General features: G+C 50.8%; 1 protein-coding gene across 2 annotated transcripts in view; it reads left to right on the forward strand.

Moving 5' to 3' along the window:
* Positions 1-19,984, forward strand: part of GSPT1 (G1 to S phase transition 1) — a 560,974-nt gene that overhangs the window by 45,990 nt on the left and 495,000 nt on the right. The window lies entirely within an intron of this gene.

Consider the following 19,984-nt stretch of genomic DNA (forward strand, 5'->3'; position numbering starts at 1 on the left):
CAGGTGAGAAATCCTTAATGACATCACCAAATACATCCTTAAGTCAGATTTTTGTCAGAACACACCGCTTGAGCATAACTTCTAAATCCTCTGTTTTGTTGTTCAGTCAACAGTTTGAAGCTAGTCATTAACAGTCTGAAAAAAGAATGCTGTTGGACCAAGTTTAAGAAATGTACCACTGAATTACTGAAGTAAATTGAAGGAGAAGTGGCTTGTAGGAAAATGACATAATTTAACCTATTGAGAGCTTTGTTGATGTCTCTAGTGAGTTTTGTGGAAGAGCACAGGTGATGTAAAACTGCATAGTCTTGGATTCTGAACAAAATCATGAGCCACATTTATTTTCACTGTAGATCTTATGAGTATGTATCATTAAAGTTGAATTTGAGATTTCAAAACATTCTGCTGTGTTCATAACAGCAGAGCCTACTTATGTAAAAGACTTAAATTTGGTTTGTTGGAGTGAGTTTCAGTTTTCAAAGGGTGTGACTAAAGTTTTGGCGGGGCTGGAAAAAGTGAAGGCCTTCCATGAAGGGAAGGATGGTATCTGGGAAGGGCAGAGCACAATGCTGATCTAAAGAATATTTTGGCATTGTTAAAAAAAATATTCATTTACCCCTGCAGTAAATGTAAGTGGTCAGTCCGAGGTGGAATAGTTAGGTGACAATATTACGGAGAAATGGGCGCAACCCTAGAGCGGCCATACTGTTGGAATTGTTAGCGCACAGGAACTGAATTCTAAGGAACAGCTGTTGTCATTCTGGGATCTCAGTGAGTTTTAATCCAGTTTGATAGAAAATTAAAAACGTAAAATTGAATTATGAAAGCTACTAAAGAATATTGTAATGCTTGCAAGGTGCCTGGAGCTAAATGAATGCTTTGAGAACATAACAAATTGTACTGGCTCAGTTTGTTTTTTCAACCATTTTTGATGGGGCATAAACGTGTAAGTCTGTGGTTTCCAACCTGTGGTCCGGGGTCCTCAAACTTCTCAGGGGTCTGTGACTGCTTAGAAAACTAAACAATTTTAACAGATTAGGTCCCCAGCTTTTAGTAATGACTCAGTAGGGGTGGTGGGTAATTCCAATTATGATTCAGTGGGGTTCCCCAGGTTCCAGCAATGATAAAGTAGGAGTCCACAGAAGACAAAAAGTTGGGAACCGCTGGTGTATTTCAAGTGAGTGTTTATGGTTTGGGTGTAGTGGTGCTGCACAGGAGGAAAGGGGAAGAACGGATAATGTTCTGTGCATTTTGGATTTTAAGCCCCGCTACAAGGAATTATTCTCTGATGAAATGTGAGTTGTTGGCATGCACTTGTGCGACAGACAGTTTGAGAATGTTTTGTGAGTGCAAGAAGTTCGTGATCAGAACAGACAGCAAACCACTGGTGAACATGTTGGTCACTAGCTTTGGGTTGTAAACTTACCATTGTTTTATTGAACATAAGCTTGACAAGGATGGATGGACAAGCATGTGGTCTGCCTCGGTATCCTTTGTAATCCTGCACAAAATCAGCACTCAGCAGAAGAGAGAGGATGCATTCGCTCACATTAGGATCCTCACTCCGACTGCCTTTGGTGTTTAAGCTCCGACCACGACGTCTCGACTTGCGATTCATGCCAGCACATGAATCCAAAGGCCCTCAAGGAACGTGAGGCGAAGTTGTTTATGGCGAAGTCGAAGAAAGAAAAACATCATAAGAAGTCTTCTTCGCCAAGGCATCGGCGTCATCGAGACTCCCGGCGCCGTAGAGAATCACAGCGCCATTCAAGCAAGGAGACTCGTTCCAGGTCTTCGGATCGGCGCCGGAGGACTTGGGAGGTCAGTCCCACGGTCACGCCGCATCCATCGATGCCGTTGCCCTCTCCGGCGTCACCGACTTCACCTGGACAGGCGTCGGTGATTGAAGTGGTGCAGCCTCTGGTGTTGTCTCCGGCGTCGCAGACGTCGAGGCCGGCGTCGGCGTCGCCTTCGATACAGGCACCCCAGTATCCGGCTTTTCCCACCCCTGGAGCCGATAGTACCGCATTCCTAAATGCGATGTATACCATCTTCCAACAGATGGCTCCAGGGGGTGCTCCGGCTGGCCCTTTGGCCTTTTCATTGGGTGATCCTGCGCCTCTACGGCCGGCACCCTTTATGCCCTTTCTCCCTTTTGGGAACGTGGGCTCGGCGCCGGTGGCCGCTCCGGTGACTTCGGAGGGATTGGTCCCGGAGATCTCCATTCCGTCATCGGGATTTCGTCCTGTGACTCCGGTGGGTCCATCCGCTCCGAGTGCTCTTTCATCGGCGCTGAAGCTACCTGTGGCGCCAGACGCGTCGTCGGTGGCTTCTGAAGATCGGCGCCGATCTTCGGCTTCGGCGGAGGCATTGTCGACTCCGCGTATCGAGCAAAGGCTTCATTCGAGGAGACGTGCTCTCCGTTTATTAGAGGAGCAGGAGTACCAACGAGTCCTGGAAGAAGGAGAACTAGAGGACTCGGGTGATGGACTGCATGGTCTAGATACAGCCAGTGGGCTGGACACTTCCCCTGAGTGGGATCTTTCGTCTCCAGGGGAATACACGGAGGAGGCTGCTTCCTTTCACGCAGTGGTACGGAAGGCAGCTAGTTTTCTGGACCTGCCTTTGCCGGTGGAAGAGACAAAACAGAACCTTCTGACAGAGGTGCTTCATCCGGCCTCAGCTGCGGTAGAGCCTCTACTGCTGTTTTAATGACGCTTTGCTTTATCCGGTGCTAGAGGTGTGGAAGAGACCAGTATCTTCCCCAGCGGTTCATAGAGCCGTAGCCAGGAGGTATCGAGCTGCACCAACTGACCCTGGCTTTCTTTCTAGGCACCCTACACCGGAGAGCTTGGTGGTGCAGGCCTCCTGTTCATCCAAATCAGCGCCTGGTTCTTTCCCGACGGTGCCTGGGGACAGGGACTCGAAGAAACTGGATGCGCAGTCCAAGAAAATCTTTTCGTCCTGCAGTCTGGCGTTGAAGGCCACCAACGCAACTTGTATCCTGGGGAGATATATTCATGCTCTTATGGATGACATTTTCTCATCGTTTACGGAGCTTCCCCAGGGTCTTTTGGATGTTGTTTCAGATGCCCAGGCTGCCGCGACCCAGATTATTCAGTCTGGGCTGGACACGGCCGACTCGGTGGCCAGAGCAATGGGCACGACTGTGGTGGCAAGGAGACAGGCCTGGCTCCGTAATTCGGGGTTTTCTGCGGATGTGCAGTCAACCCTATTGGATCTCCCTTTTGATGGGGACAAGCTGTTTGGCGCCAAGGCAGATTCGGCCTTGGAACGTTTTAAGGAGAGCAGGGCCACAGCCAAATCGTTAGGACTCCAAGCTCCTTCTTCCTCTGCCTCTTCCAGGATTTTCAGGAGGTTTCGGGGATTTGGGCGTGGCTCTTCCTCCTCTTCCTTTCGGGGGAGATTCCAGCAACCTGCCTCTTCCCATCCCTATAGATCTTTTAGAGGGAGAGGGAGGGCCCGCACCAGAGGAGCCTCTCAGCAGCACTCTGCCTCTTCCTCGTCCTCTGGAGGGGTGCAGCAGGGAAAGCAGCCTTAGGCTTCCACCGTTTCCCACTCACTCCTCTCCTGTAGGGGGAAGATTACAGCATTTTCTCCGCAAGTGGAAGACTATTACAACGGACACTTGGGTTCTCAGTATTGTGGGAAAAGGCTACACCCTTCCCTTTCGGGAGTTCCCGCCCCTCATCCCTCCCCGCCCATCTTATTGTTCAGAAGAACACCTCCTGTTGCTAGAATAGGAGGTACAAGTCTTCCTTTCAAAGGGCGCGGTGGAGTTGGTCCCAGAGCAGGAAAGGGGTCGAGGTTGTTACTCAAGGTATTTCCTGATTCCCAAGAAGGATGGTCGGTTGAGACCAATCCTGGACCTGAGGATCTTGAATTGGTTCCTCAAACAGGAAAAGTTCAAGATGCTGACCCTAGCTCAGGTGCTTTTGGCGTTGAACAAGGAAGATTGGATGGTGTCTGTCGACTTGCAGGATGCTTACTTTCATATCCCGATACTCAAGTCACACAGGAAGTATCTCCGGTTTATGGTGGGATCGCAGCACTATCAGTTTGCGGTCCTTCCGTTTGGTCTTACTTCAGCACCTCGAGTCTTCACGAAGGTGATGTCGGTGGTTGTGGCAGAGCTCAGAAGGAAGGGGATAGCAGTATTCCCTTACTTGGATGACTGGTTGATCAAAGCCAAGTCGCCGGAGCTTGTGTCGCATCATCTGCAGTCAACGACTCAGTTGTTGTTCGACCTGGGTTTTTCGGTGAACGAGCCCAAATCTCACCTGGAGCCCTCTCCGCGCCTCCTGTTCATAGGGGCAGTACTGGATACAACATTGAGTCGAGCCTTTCCTCCGCCTCAGCGGATTCAAGATATTCAGGAATTGGTTCCAATGTTTCGAAATGGAGCGGTAGTTCCAGTCCTTGAAGTGGTGGATTGCGAGCAACAATCTTTCACAAGGAAAGCCGTTCGCGCAGTCGCCACCAGTGGCCACGGTCATAACGGATGCTTCCACTCTAGGGTGGGGAGCTCATCTGGGGGATCTGGAGATCAAAGGCCTTTGGTCTCCAGAGGAGCAGATGTTTCATATCAATCTGTTGGAGTTACGGGCTGTACGTCTGGCTCTCAAGGCCTTCCTCCCTTCCCTTTGTGGTCAGTCGGTACAGGTCCTGACGGACAATACTACCACAATGTGGTACATAAACAAACAGGGAGGAGTAGGGTCGTACCTTCTCTGCAGAGAAGCTCTTCGACTATGGTCCTGGGCAAAGGACCATCAGATTTGCTTGGTAGCAAATCATCTGGCCGGGGTCTTGAATGTACGTGCGGACGGTCTCAGTTGCCAATTCTCGGCAGACCACGAGTGGCGTCTCCATCCAGATCAAGCCCGTTTAATCTTCCAAAGTTGGGGGTTTCCTCGGGTAGATCTGTTTGCCACTCTGGAGAACGCGCATTGTCCGTTATTCTGCAGCCTCCAGAATCCGATGCAGGGAGCGTTGGGGGACGCGTTTCAGATAACCTGGTGCGGCCAGTTGCTTTACGCGTTTCCTCCCATACCCTTGATTCCTCGAGTATTGAGGAAGATTCGCCAAGACCGGGCGCTAGTCATCTTAATAGCTCCGGATTGGCCAAGGAGGGTGTGGTACTCCGACCTTCTCCAACTCTCAATGTGCCCTCCGCTCCGTCTCCCTTTCAGGGCAGACCTCCTCTCGCAGTCGCAGGGGCAGGTTTTACACCCCAACCTCCAGAGTCTGCACCTACATGCCTGGAGATTGAACGGGGCAACCTGAGTTCCTTCTCTCTCCCGCCTGATGTAGTGGATGTTATATTAGCGGCCAGGCGACACTCCACTAAATCTATCTACGCTAATAGGTGGTCTAAATTTGTTGCGTGGTGTGGAGAGAGGCAGATTGATCCCTTACATGCTCATCTATCGGACGTTTTGTCTTTTGCTCTGTCTCTAGCGCAGAAAGGTTGTGCAGTGGCTACCATTAAGGGTTATTTGTCGGCCTTGTCAGCCTTCATTTGTCTTCCAGACCAACCATCGTTATTTAAATCCCCTATTGTTATCAGATTCTTGAAAGGTCTTCTAAATAAATATCCTCCAAAACCATTTGTTATGCCGCAATGGGATTTGTCCTTGGTCCTGACTTTCCTTATAGGATCCCCTTTTGAGCCTATGCATTCTTGCCCCTTAAGGTATTTGGTTATAAAAACAGTTTTCCTGGTAGCTATAACATCTGCAAGGAGAGTGAGTGAGTTGAGCTTCTTTATTGATAGAACAAAGGATTTCAGGCTGGAGGATCAGCTGTTCATCGGGTACGTGGGCAAGAGGAGAGGAAAGGCAGTCCACAAGAGAACACTCTCCAGGTGGGTGGTTCTTTGCATTAAAATCTGTTACTCTTTGGCAAAGAAGGACCCTCCTGAGGGCATTAGAGCTCATTCCACCAGAGCTAAGTCGGCCACTTCGGCCTTGGCCAGAGGTGTTCCTGTGGTTGACATCTGCAAGGCCGCAACTTGGTCGTCCCTTCACACTTTTGCGAAACATTACTGTTTGGACTCTGAGGTCAGAAGGGACGGCCATTTTGCACGGTCAGTGCTGCAGGATTTCTTGGTTTGACCATTTAGGCACCCACCTCCGGGCGTGGTACTGCTTTGGGACTCTATTCATTAGGTGAGGAATCCACAGGTAGTTGTATCCATCAGAAGAACGAGTTGCTTACCTTCGGTAACGACTTTTCTGGTGGATACATTAGCTACCTGTGGATTCCTCACAGTCCCACCCACTTCCAGATTCACACCGACCCCAAGACCACACTCAGAGGCACCCTCATCTATAGACCCCCAGGACCCCGCACACAATTCAGCGAAGACATCGCAGACTTCATCAGCCCTCACGCCCTCTCCTCCGCCAATTACATCCTCCTAGGGGACCTCAACTTCCACCTGGAGAACAACAACGACAACAACACCACCACCCTGCTGGACAACCTCGCCAACCTCGGACTCAAGCAACTGGTGAACACCCCCACCCACTACGCCGGACACACGCTTGACCCAGTCTTCTCCTCCAGCAAGTACATCTCCTTCAGCCACTCCACCGGACTCCACTGGACAGACCACAGCTGCGTCCACTTCAGCTTCAGAAAAACCACGACTCACCACCACCCACAACCGGCTCCCTGCAGGAGTTGGAACAAGATCACCACCGACCAGCTCTCCACATCACTGAGCCAGAACCCTCCCGCCAGCTCAGCGGACCCCAAACAAGCAGCCAACAACCTTACACAGTGGATCACCAACTGCGCTGACAACCTCGCACCTCTGAAAACCCATCCCATCAGGCCCAACCGCAAGAAAGCCTCCTGGTTCAACAACGACCTCAAGAAGAACTGCCGCACCCTCGAGAGAGCCTGGCGAAAAAACCCGACTACAGACAACATGACCGCCCTCAAGTACGTGTCCCGTAAACACCAGCTGATCCACACCACCAAGAAGAAAGCATTCAAAGAACGACTAGACAACAACGCACACAACAGCAAGGAACTCTTCAGCATCGTCAAAGAGCTCTCCAACCCCAGCGCCGGAAACAACGACATCACCCCCTCACAAGACCTCTGCGACTCACTCGCCTCGTTCTTTCACCGCAAGATCGCCGACATACACAACAGCTTCGGCGCACAGACCACGCCCCCCAACACCACCCTCCGCGCCTGGACCCCGGTCAGCATCGAAGACACCATCCATACGATGAACACTATCCATTCCGGATCACCAACCGACCCATGCCCCCACCACGTCTTCAACAAGGCCGACTCCGCCATCGCACCCCATCTCCGGGACATCATCAATTGCTCCTTCAACACCGCCACCTACCCGGGGAGCTGGAAGCATGCCGAACTCAGCGCCCTCCTGAAGAAACCATCAGCAGACCCCACCGACCTCAAGAACTACCGCCCCATCTCGCTCCTCCCGTTTCCTGCCAAAGTCATCGAGAAGACCGTCAACAGACAGCTGGCCGCCTTCCTCGAGACTAATGGATCCCTCGACCACTCACAGTCCGGCTTCCGAGCCAACCACAGCACCGAGACCGCCCTCATCGCAGCCACTGACGACATCCGAGCCCTGCTCGACAATGGGGAAACAGCGGCCCTCATCCTCCTGGACCTCTCCGCAGCGTTCGACACGGTCTGCCACCGCACCCTAGTGCAGCGCCTCCGCAACATCGGAATTCAAGAGAAGGCTCTAGAGTGGATCATCTCGTTCCTCACCGGAAGAACCCAGAGAGTCCGCCTCCCCCCGTTCAGATCCGAGGCCACCGAAGTCATCTGCGGCGTACCACAAGGATCTTCACTCAGCCCCACCCTCTTCAACGTCTACATGAGCCCCCTCGCAGCCATCGCACGCCATCACAACCTCAACATCATCTCCTACGCCGACGACACCCAGCTGATCCTCTCCCTCACCAACGACCCAGCCGCCGCCAGAACCAACCTGCACGAAGGGATGAAAGACGTAGCCGAGTGGATGATGAACAGCCGCCTGAAACTAAACTCGGACAAGACGGAAGTCCTCATCCTTGGATCATCACCCTCTGCCTGGGACGACTCCTGGTGGCCCCCTGCCCTGGGCAGCGCACCCAAACCAACGGACCACGCACGCAACCTGGGCTTCATCCTGGACTCCTCCCTCTCGATGACCAGACAAGTCAACGCCGTCTCTTCATCATGCTTCAACATCTTACGCATGCTCCGAAAGATCTTCCGATGGATCCCCACCGAAACCAGGAAGACGGTCACCCAGGCACTCGTCACCAGCCGACTGGACTACGGTAACACCCTCTACACCGGAACCACGGTCAAACTACAGAAAAGACTCCAACGCATCCAGAACGCCTCCGCACGCCTCATCCTTGACATCCCCCGACACAGCCACATCTCCGGACACCTGAGAGACTTGCACTGGCTCCCCGTCAGCAAGAGAATCACGTTCCGCCTCCTCACCCACGCACACAAGGCCCTCCACGACCTGGGCCCCAGGTACCTCAACAACCGCCTGACCTTCTACACTCCCACCCGCCAGCCACGCCCTCGCCGCCGTGCCACGCATTAGATAAGCTGTACAGCCTTTCATTTGATACTTTTTGCAGCATGTCAGACAGTTCACCTTACAATATCCCAGAACTCTGAAGTCAGAATGAAAAAAGACAAACTGACTTTTGACCTCCGTCTCTGAACACAGAGCAAATGTGATAAGAACAATATTTAAAGACCTGTTTAAGTGGATTCATTTTCTGACTGAACATAACATCTGTTATTCGTCAACTTGTCAGAAGGGGCAAGTAGGTCCAAAAATAGCTCAACATGATAAAATGACTGCCATAACAAGTGGGCAAGTATATTTATTGAGGCCTGTATGACTGAAAAATAAGTGGCTTAAGAAGTTTTGTATTAGAAAGCCTGCTAGGCTTAATGCTACAGGAAACCTGGGCTGTACTATGTTATTAATCTGGCAAAGGTCTCGTACGAGGCACCTTTCATCAGGTTTTGAGGGGCCCTTAATTTGTTTGCGTATGCTAAGGATCGGGGAATTTCATGCACTCCCCTTTGTCTCTACCAGTATTCCTTCTTTAAGAAATGCAGATATTACCTCCTGCAATCCCATCTCTCCTTTTCGAAAAGTAGAATATTGTGATATTCGAGGCAATACAGTATTGTTCTTAAAACAATCTGAATGGGGTCAACAGACTCCTACCCACATCAGATTTATACAGAACCCAAACATCAACTGTAACATTTGTTTGGCACAATATCAGGTAGACAATCCAAACATCAGATTCTCTGTCCGTATGATGCACACATTTGAGAGGTAAGCAGATACTTATTACATTAAAAGAAAACACAGTCCTGTGTACATTTAATGGTGCCATTCATGTTTTGGACCTTAGCCCACAATTTGGAATGTACAGTGTAGGGAAGTAGCCTCTTTCTAGTATGGTTACCCCCACTTTTTGCCTGTTTATTAGTATTTTTGACTGTTCACTGGGATCCTGCTAACTAGGGCCCCATTGATTATGCTCTCTCGTTTTAAACATAGGTGCTGGAACCTTTTTCATCTCAAATTTGGCATACTGGTGCCCCCATGTAAGTCCCTAGTATATGGTACCCAGGGCATTGGGGTACCAGGGGGGGATCCCTATGGGCTGCAGCATGTATTATGCCACCCATAGGGAGCCCATGCATAGTGTTCTGCAGGCCTGCAATGGCAGCCTGCGTGAAAGGTCACTGCACCAGGCCACTAAGTCACCCCTATGGCAGGCAAGCTCAGGAAAGCAGAACATAGGATTTCCTTTGTGAGAGGGAGGTAACATCCTCTCCCTTTAGAAATAGGCGTGACTGGCTTTGGAGTGGGGGCCTCCCCAGGCCACTGGTATGCTTTGAAGGGCACATTTGTTGCCCTCATTGCATAAAAAAGTCAACACTGGTTCAGGGACCCAATTCCCTGCCCTGGTGCGAAACTGGGCAATAGAAAGGGGAGTGACCACTCCCCTGTCTTTCACCTGAGGGGTGGTGCTCAGAGCTCCAGAGGGTCCCCTGGGTTCTGCCATCTTGAAGCAAAGGTTGGCAGGGAACTCTGGAGCATCTGAGTGACCAGTCAGGTGATGTCGGAGCCCACCTCCTGATAGGTGGTCACTTGGATAGGTGACAAACCCTCCTTTCAGGCCTATTTAGGGTCTCTCTTGGGCGGGGTCCTCAGATTTGGCTTGCAAGATTCCAGCGGGATTCCTCTGCAACCTTCACTTCGACTTCTGGCCTTTGGAACTGTGACTGGTACCTCCAGGTCTCGACAGTCTGGTTCCAAAAAACTCTTCTGCAACAGTGTTTCCAGGGCTCCTGCCACTAAGTGCAACATTCCCTTGGAGTGAAGGAGTCACTTCCCTACATTTGGAGGCAGTTGCTGCAACGACGACCGGCTGCATGGATCTCCCCACATCTTGAGCTGCGTGGGTCCTGCATCACGGGCGGTGGTCTGGAGCAGTCCTCTAGGTCCTCTCTGCCAGCTGTCCAACTTTGGTTGAGGTAAGCCTTTACCTTCCCACACAGGACTGTACCCCTGTGCACCACATCTCTTGCAGCTGCCAAGGCTTGTTTGTATCTCCTCCAAAGGATTATTGGGCAATGTGTAGCTCCAGTCCCAGCACTCCTTCCTGCGACGCACATGCCTCTGTGGTTCTCCTGCTGCTTGGGATCACTTTCTGTAGTGGTACGTGGGCTCCTTCTGTGACTTCTGTGTCCCTGTCCTCTGGGACTCCTGTGGGTGCTGCCTCTGCTCCTGTGAGCTCTGTGTCGCCGAGGGTACCCTCTCCTGAGTTGATTCCTGGGCCTTGCTGGTCCCCAGCAGCACCACATTTCCACTAACCAGGAATTTGCCAAGGCTTGCTGGTGGAATTCCTGCACCGACACCCATCTGCAATCTTCACTCCAGCGTGGGACATAACCTGCATCCATCTAGAACTCTTCTCCGTCTGCAGGGTTTACCTATTCTCCCTCACCGTCGACCAACTCCTGCAAGTACAGCTAGATAGGTAGTAGCTCCTACTGACACTTTTGGTCTTGGTCCCCTCCCTCCACAGGTCTTCATCTCCAGGAATCCACTGTTGGTTTCTTGCAGTCTTGTCTGGGAGTTGCATTTTATATTTTACTTCCTTTTGGGTGGTTTAGGGAAATTCCAATGATTTACTCCCGCTTTCCTGGTCACTGGGAGGTACTGTATTACTTAACTCTGTGGATTTCTAGTATTCCTGGCTCCCCTCTACACATTCCACTTCCCTAGGTGGGGGTCCTGTGTTCACATTCCATTTTTTTAGCATATAGTTTGGGCTCCCCCTATTGGTTATTTACATGTGCACAGTTTTTCTACCCTTTTCTATGCCTATTTCTGTTTACAAGTGTATATAATTTGTGTATTACTTACCTCCTATTGGAGGGCTGCCCTTCTAATACTTTGTGGTATTGTGTGATCAAATATAAGTATCTTTGTTTGTACAACTGAGTGCTTTCTTTCATGTGTGTAAGTGCTGTGTGACTAAAGTGGTTTTGCATGAGCTATGCATGCCTCCTAAATCAGCCTTGGCTGCTCATTCACAGCTACCTCTAGAGAGCCTGGCTTCTAGACAATGCCTAGACTTCACTAAGAGCAGATACCTGGACCTAGTATAAGGTGCAAGTATCTTGGGTACCCACCACCCACCAAGGCAGCTTCCTACATGCAGTTATAGCATACATGGTATAAAGTCCTTCCATGTCAAGTCACCTAGCTTTAATACCTGCTCTACCCTTAAATACCATGCATCAGAGTTCTCTCTTAAGTTGGAGAAGTCTTCATTGAAAGTCCATCCTAGTCCAAGGAGTATAGACATACTGAAATTCTTCAGGGGTTAACCCTAGTGGTTCTCTCATGGGATAAGCTTTAGAAGGGTTGTTCTTAGGAGTTCCGCCTATCCACTGAAATTTGGGGGAAAGTTTTAGGGTTCCTGGGTTTAAATAAATGGCTCCCTGTTGCAGTTAGCCCCCACTTTTTGCCTGATAGTGATGCTGACTTGACTGAGAAGTGTGCTGGGACCCTGCTAACCAGGCCCCAGCGCCAGTGTTTTCACCTAAAATGTACCATTGTTTCCACAATTGGAACAACCCTGGCATCCAGGTAAGTCCCTTGTAACTGGTACCCCTGGTACCAAGGGCCCTGATGCCAGGGAAGGTCTCTAAGGGCTGCAGCATGTCTTATGCCACCCTAGGGACCCCTCACTCAGCACAGACACACTGCTTGCCAGCTTGTGTGTGCTGGTGGGGAGAAAATGACTAAGTCGACATGGCACTCCCCTCAGGGTGCCATGCCTACCTCACACTGCCTATGGCATAGGTAAGTCACCGCTCTAACAGGCCTTACAGCCCTAAGGCAGGGTGCACTATACCACAGGTGAGGGCATAGGTGCATGAGCACTTTGCCCCTACAGTGTTTAAGCAAAACCTTAGACATTGTAAGTGCAGGGTAGCCATAAGAGTATATGGTCTGGGAGTCTGTCAGAAACGAACTCCACAGCTCCATAATGGCTACACTGAATACTGGGAAGTTTAGTACCAAACTTCTCAGGATAATAAACCCACACTGTGCCAGCCTGCTGCTGAGAGACGAGTTTCTGACCTCATGTGGTGAGGGCCTTTGTGCTCTCTGAGGACAGAAACAAAAGCCTGCTCTGAGTGGAGGTGCTTCACACCTCCCCCCCCCCCCCCCCCCCCCTGCAGGAACTGTAACACCTAGCAGTGAGCCTCAAAGGCTCAGGCTTCGTGTTACAATGCCCCAGGGCACTCCAGCTAGTCAAGATGCCCACCCCCTGGACACAGCCCCCACTTTTGGCGGCAAGTCCAAGAGAGATAATGAGAAACACAAGGAGGAGTAACTGGCCAGTCAGGACAGCCCCTAAGGTGTCCTGAGCTGAGGTGACTCTGACTTTTAGAAATCCTCCATCTTGATTTTGGAGGATTCCCCCAATAGGGATAGGAATGTGCCCCCCTCCCCTTGGGAGGAGGCACAAAGAGGGTGTACCCACCCTCAGGGCTAGTAGCCATTGGCTACTAGCCCCCCAGACCTAAACACGCCCTTAAATTTAGTATTTAAGGGCTCCCCAGAACCTAGGAACTCAGATTCCTGCAACCTAAGAAGAAGAAGAGGACTGCTAAGCTGAAAAACCCTGCAGAGAAGACGGAGACACCAACTGCTTTGGCCCCAGCTCTACCGGCCGGTCTCTTCCTGTAAGGAAATGCCTCCTTGGCATGGTTGCCCCCTGACTTTTTGCCTTTGCTGATGCTATGTTTACAATTGAAAGTGTGCTGAGGCCTGCTAACCAGGCCCCAGCACCAGTGTTCTTTCCCTAACCTGTACTTTTGTATCCACAATTGGCAGACCCTGGCATCCAGATAAGTCCCTTGTAACTGGTACTTCTAGTACCAAGGGCCCTGATGCCAAGGAAGGTCTCTAAGGGCTGCAGCATGTCTTATGCCACCCTGGAGACCTCTCACTCAGCACAGACACACTGCTTGCCAGCCTGTGTGTGCTAGTGAGAACAAAACGAGTAAGTCGACATGGCACTCCCCTCAGGGTGCCATGCCAGCCTCTCACTGCCTATGCAAATATAGGTCAGTCACCCCTCTAGCAGGCCTTACAGCCCGAAGGCAGGGTGCACTATACCATAGGTGAGGGTACCAGTGCATGAGCATGGTACCCCTACAGTGTCTAAACAAAACCTTAGACATTGTAAGTGCAGGGTAGCCATAAGAGTATATGGTCTGGGAGTCTGTCAAACACGAACTCCACAGCACCATAATGGCTACACTGAAAACTGGGAAGTTTGGTATTGTAGGAAGTTGGCTCTGTATGTGCTATTTCAAAGTAAGGAATAGCATGCACAGAGTCCAAGGGTTCCCCTTAGAGGTAAAATAGTGGTAAAAATAGATAATACTAATGCTCTATTTTGTGGTAGTGTGGTCGAGCAGTAGGCTTATCCAAGGAGTAGTGTTAAGCATTTGTTGTACATACACATAGACAATAAATGAGGTACACACACTCAGAGACAAATCCAGCCAATAGGTTTTGTTATAGAAAAATATCTTTTCTTAGTTTATTTTAAGAACCACAGGTTCAAATTCTACATGTAATATCTCATTCGAAAGGTATTGCAGGTAAGTACTTTAGGAACTTTAAATCATAAAAATTGCATGTATACTTTTCAAGTTATTGACAAATAGCTGTTTTAAAAGTGGACACTTAGTGCAATTTTCACAGTTCCTGGGGGAGGTAAGTTTTTGTTAGGTTTACCAGGTAAGTAGGACACTTACAGGGTTCAGTTCTTGGTCCAAGGTAGCCCACCGTTGGGGGTTCAGAGCAACCCCAAAGTCACCACACCAGCAGCTCAGGGCCGGTCAGGTGCAGAGTTCAAAGTGGTGCCCAAAACACATAGGCTAGAATGGAGAGAAGGGGGTGCCCCGGTTCCGGTCTGCTTGCAGGTAAGTACCCGCGTCTTCGGAGGGCAGACCAGAGGGGTTTTGTAGGGCACCGGGGGGGGACACAAGCCCACACAGAAATTTCACCCTCAGCAGCGCGGGGGCGGCCGGGTGCAGTGTAGAAACAAGCGTCGGGTTCGCAATGTTAGTCTATGAGAGATCTCGGGATCTCTTCAGCGCTGCAGGCAGGCAAGGGGGGAATTCCTCGGGGAAACCTCCACTTGGGCAAGGGAGAGGGACTCCTGGGGGTCACTTCTCCAGTGAAAGTCCGGTCCTTCAGGTCCTGGGGGCTGCGGGTGCAGGGTCTCTCCCAGGCGTCGGGACTTTAGGTTCAAAGGGTCGCGGTCAGGGGAAGCCTCGGGATTCCCTCTGCAGGTGGCGCTGTGGGGGCTCAGGGGGGACAGGTTTTGGTACTCACAGTATCAGAGTAGTCCTGGGGTCCCTCCTGAGGTGTTGGATCGCCACCAGCCGAGTCGGGGTCGCCGGGTGCAGTGTTGCAAGTCTCACGCTTCTTGCGGGGAGCTTGCAGGGATCTTTAAAGTTGCTGGAAACAAAGTTGCAGCTTTTCTTGGAGCAGGTCCGCTGTCCTCGGGAGTTTCTTGTCTTTTCGAAGCAGGGGCAGTCCTCAGAGGATGTCGAGGTCGCTGGTCCCTTCGGAAGGCGTCGCTGGAGCAGGATCTTTGGAAGGCAGGAGACAGGCCGGTGAGTTTCTGGAGCCAAGGCAGTTGTCGTCTTCTGGTCTTCCTCTGCAGGGGTTTTCAGCTAGGCAGTCCTTCTTCTTGTCGTTGCAGGAATCTAATTTTCTAGGGTTCAGGGTAGCCCTTAAATACTAAATTTAAGGGCGTGTTTAGGTCTGGGGGTTTAGTAGCCAATGGCTACTAGCCCTGAGGGTGGGTACACCCTCTTTGTGCCTCCTCCCAAGGGGAGGGGGTCACAATCCTAACCCTATTGGGGGAATCCTCCATCTGCAAGATGGAGGATTTCTAAAAGTTAGAGTCACCTCAGCTCAGGACACCTTAGGGGCTGTCCTGACTGGCCAGTGACTCCTCCTTGTTATTCTCATTATTTTCTCCGGCCTTGCCGCCAAAAGTGGGGGCCGGGCCGGAGGGGGCGGGCAACTCCACTAGCTGGAGTGTCCTGCTGGGTTGGCACAAGGGAGGTGAGCCTTTGAGGCTCACCGCCAGGTGTGACAATTCCTGCCTGGGAGAGGTGTTAGCATCTCCACCCAGTGCAGGCTTTGTTACTGGCCTCAGAGTGACAAAGGCACTCTCCCCATGGGGCCAGCAACATGTCTCGGTTTGTGGCAGGCTGCTAAAACTAGTCAGCCTACACAGATAGTCGGTTAAGTTTCAGGGGGCACCTCTAAGGTGCCCTCTGTGGTGTATTTTACAATAAAATGTACACTGGCATCAGTGTGCATTTATTGTGCTGAGAAGTTTGATACCAAACTTCCCAGTTTTCAGTGTAGCCATTATGGTGCTGTGGAGTTCGTGTTTGACAGACTCCCAGACCATATACTCTTATGGCTACCCTGCACTTACAATGTCTAAGGTTTTATTTAGACACTGTAGGGGTACCATGCTCATGCACTGGTACCCTCACCTATGGTATAGTGCACCCTGCCTTAGGGCTGTAAGGCCTGCTAGAGGGGTGTCTTACCTATACTGCTTAGGCAGTGAGAGGCTGGCATGGCACCCTGAGGGGAGTGCCATGTCGACTTACTCGTTTTGTCCTCACTAGCACACACAAGCTGGCAAGCAGTGTGTCTGTGCTGAGTGAGAGGTCTCCAGGGTGGCATAAGACATGCTGCAGCCCTTAGAGACCTTCCTTGGCATCAGGGCCCTTGGTACTAGAAGTACCAGTTACAAGGGACTTATCTGGATGCCAGGGTCTGCCAATTGTGGATACAAAAGTACAGGTTAGGGAAAGAACACTGGTGCTGGGGCCTGGTTAGCAGGCCTCAGCACACTTTCAATTGTAAACATAGCATCAGCAAAGGCAAAAAGTCAGGGGGCAACCATGCCAAGGAGGCATTTCCTTACACAACCCCCCCCCAAACGAAAGAGGATGAGACTAACCTTTCCCAAGAGAGTCTTCATTTTCTAAGTGGAAGAACCTGGAAAGGCCATCTGCATTGGCATGGGCAGTCCCAGGTCTGTGTTCCACTATAAAGTCCATTCCCTGTAGGGAGATGGACCACCTCAACAGTTTAGGATTTTCACCTTTCATTTGCATCAGCCATTTGAGAGGTCTGTGGTCAGTTTGAACTAGGAAGTGAGTCCCAAAGAGGTATGGTCTCAGCTTCTTCAGGGACCAGACCACAGCAAAGGCCTCCCTCTCAATGGCACTCCAACGCTGCTCCCTGGGGAGTAACCTCCTGCTAATGAAAGCAACAGGCTGGTCAAGGCCATCATCATTTGTTTGGGACAAAACTGCCCCTATCCCATGTTCAGAGGCATCAGTCTGCACAATGAACTGCTTAGAATAATCTGGAGCTTTGAGAACTGGTGCTGAGCACATTGCCTGTTTCAGGGTGTCAAAGGCCTGTTGGCAGTCCACAGTCCAGTTCACTTTCTTGGGCATTTTCTTGGAGGTGAGCTCAGTGAGGGCTGTCACAATGGATCCATACCCCTTCACAAACCTCCTGTAGTACCCAGTCAAGCCAAGGAATGCCCTGACTTGAGTCTGGGTTTTTGGAGCTACCCAGTCCAGAATAGTCTGGATCTTGGGTTGGAGTGGCTGAACTTGGCCTCCACCTACAAGGTGTCCCAAGTAAACCACAGTTCCCTGCCCTATCTGGCATTTGGATGCCTTGATAGAGAGGCCTGCAGATTGCAGAGCCTTCAAAACCTTCCTCAGGTGGACCAGGTGATCCTGCCAGGTGGAGCTAAAGACAGCAATATCATCAAGATAAGCTGTGCTAAAGGACTCCAAGCCAGCAAGGACTTGATTCACCAACCTTTGGAAGGTGGCAGGGGCATTCTTTAAACCAAAGGGCATAACAGTAAACTGATAATGCCCATCAGGTGTGGAGAATGCTGTCTTTTCTTTTGCTCCAGGTGCCATTTTTATTTGCCAGTACCCTGCTGTCAAGTCAAAGGTACTTAGAAATTTGGCAGCACCTAATTTATCAATGAGCTCATCAGCTCTTGGAATTGGATGAGCATCTGTCTTGGTGACAGAATTGAGCCCTCTGTAGTCCACACAAAACCTCATCTCTTTCTTTCCATCTGTGGTGTGAGGTTTGGGGACTAAGACCACTGGGCTAGCCCAGGGGCTGTCAGAGCGCTCAATCACTCCCAATTCCAGCATCTTGTGGACTTCCATCTTGATGCTTTCCTTAACATGGTCAGACTGTCTGAAGATTTTGTTCTTGACAGGCATGCTGTCTCCTGTGTCCACATCATGGGTACACAGGTGTGTCTGACCAGGGGTTAGGGAGAAAAGCTCAGGAAACTGTTGTAGGACTCTCCTACAATCAGCCTGCTGTTGGCCAGAGAGGGTGTCTGAGTAGATCACTCCATCTACTGTGCCATCTTTTGGGTCTGATGACAGAAGATCAGGGAGAGGTTCACTCTCTGCCTCCTGATCCTCATCTGTTACCATTAACAGATTCACATCAGCCCTGTCATGGAAGAGCTTAAGGCGGTTCACATGGATCACCCTCTTGGGGCTCCTGCTTGTGCCCAGGTCCACCAGGTAGGTGACCTGACTCTTCCTCTCTAGCACTGGGTAAGGGCCACTCCATTTGTCCTGGAGTGCCCTGGGAGCCACAGGCTCCAGAACCCAGACTTTCTGCCCTGGTTGGAACTCAACCAGTGCAGCCTTTTGGTCATACCAAAACTTCTGGAGTTGTTGGCTGGCCTCAAGGTTTTTGGTTGCCTTTTCCATGTACTCTGCCATTCTAGAGCGAAGGCCAAGTACATAGTCCACTATGTCCTGTTTAGGCTCATGGAGAGGTCTCTCCCAGCCTTCTTTAACAAGGGCAAGTGGTCCCCTTACAGGATGACCAAACAGAAGTTCAAAGGGTGAGAACCCTACTCCCTTCTGTGGTACCTCCCTGTAAGCGAAAAGCAGACATGGCAGGAGGACATCCCATCTCCTTTTGAGTTTTTCTGGGAGCCCCATGATCATGCCCTTTAATGTCTTGTTGAATCTCTCAACTAAGCCATTAGTTTGTGGATGGTAAGGTGTAGTGAATTTATAAGTCACTCCACACTCATTCCACATGTGCTTTAGGTATGCTGACATGAAGTTGGTACCTCTGTCAGACACCACCTCCTTAGGGAAACCCACTCTGGTAAAGATACCAATGAGGGCCTTGGCTACTGCAGGGGCAGTAGTCGACCTAAGGGGAATAGCTTCAGGATACCTGGTAGCATGATCCACTACTACCAGGATATACATATTTCCTGAGGCTGTGGGAGGTTCTAGTGGACCAACTATGTCCACACCCACTCTTTCAAAGGGCACCCCCACCACTGGAAGTGGAATGAGGGGGGCCTTTGGATGCCCACCTGTCTTACCACTGGCTTGACAGGTGGGGCAGGAGAGGCAAAACTCCTTAACCATGTTGGACATATTGGGCCAGTAGAAGTGGTTGACTAACCTCTCCCACGTCTTGGTTTGTCCCAAATGTCCAGCAAGGGGAATGTCATGGGCCAATGTTAGGATGAACTCTCTGAACAGCTGAGGCACTACCACTCTCCTAGTGGCACCAGGTTTGGGGTCTCTGGCCTCAGTGTACAGGAGCCCATCTTCCCAATAGACCCTATGTGTTCCATTTTTCTTGCCTTTGGACTCTTCAGCAGCTTGCTGCCTAAGGCCTTCAAGAGAGGGACAGGTTTCTTGTCCCTTACACAGCTCTTCCCTTGAGGGTCCCCCTGGGCCTAAGAGCTCAACCTGATAAGGTTCAAGCTCCAAAGGCTCAGTTCCCTCAGAGGGCAGAACTTCTTCCTGAGAAGAGAGGTTCCCTTTCTTTTGCTGTGTTGCAGTTGGTTTCCCAACTGACTTTCCTGTTCTCTTGGTAGGCTGGGCCATTTTTCCAGACTCCAGCTCTACTTTTTCACCCTGTGCCTTGCATTGTGCTCTCGTTTTCACACACACCAGTTCAGGGATACCCAGCATTGCTGCATGGGTTTTTAGCTCTACCTCAGCCCATGCTGAGGACTCCAGGTCATTTCCAAGCAGACAGTCCACTGGGATATTTGAGGAGACCACCACCTGCTTCAGGCCATTGACCCCTCCCCATTCTAAAGTAACCATTGCCATGGGATGTACTTTTCTCTGATTGTCAGCGTTGGTGACTGTGTAAGTTTTTCCAGTCAGGTATTGGCCAGGGGAAACCAGTTTCTCTGTCACCATGGTGACACTGGCACCTGTATCCCTCAGGCCCTCTATTCTAGTCCCA

Source organism: Pleurodeles waltl, chromosome 10 (genome assembly GCF_031143425.1).
Source record: "Pleurodeles waltl isolate 20211129_DDA chromosome 10, aPleWal1.hap1.20221129, whole genome shotgun sequence".
NCBI classification, from domain to species: domain Eukaryota; kingdom Metazoa; phylum Chordata; class Amphibia; order Caudata; family Salamandridae; genus Pleurodeles; species Pleurodeles waltl.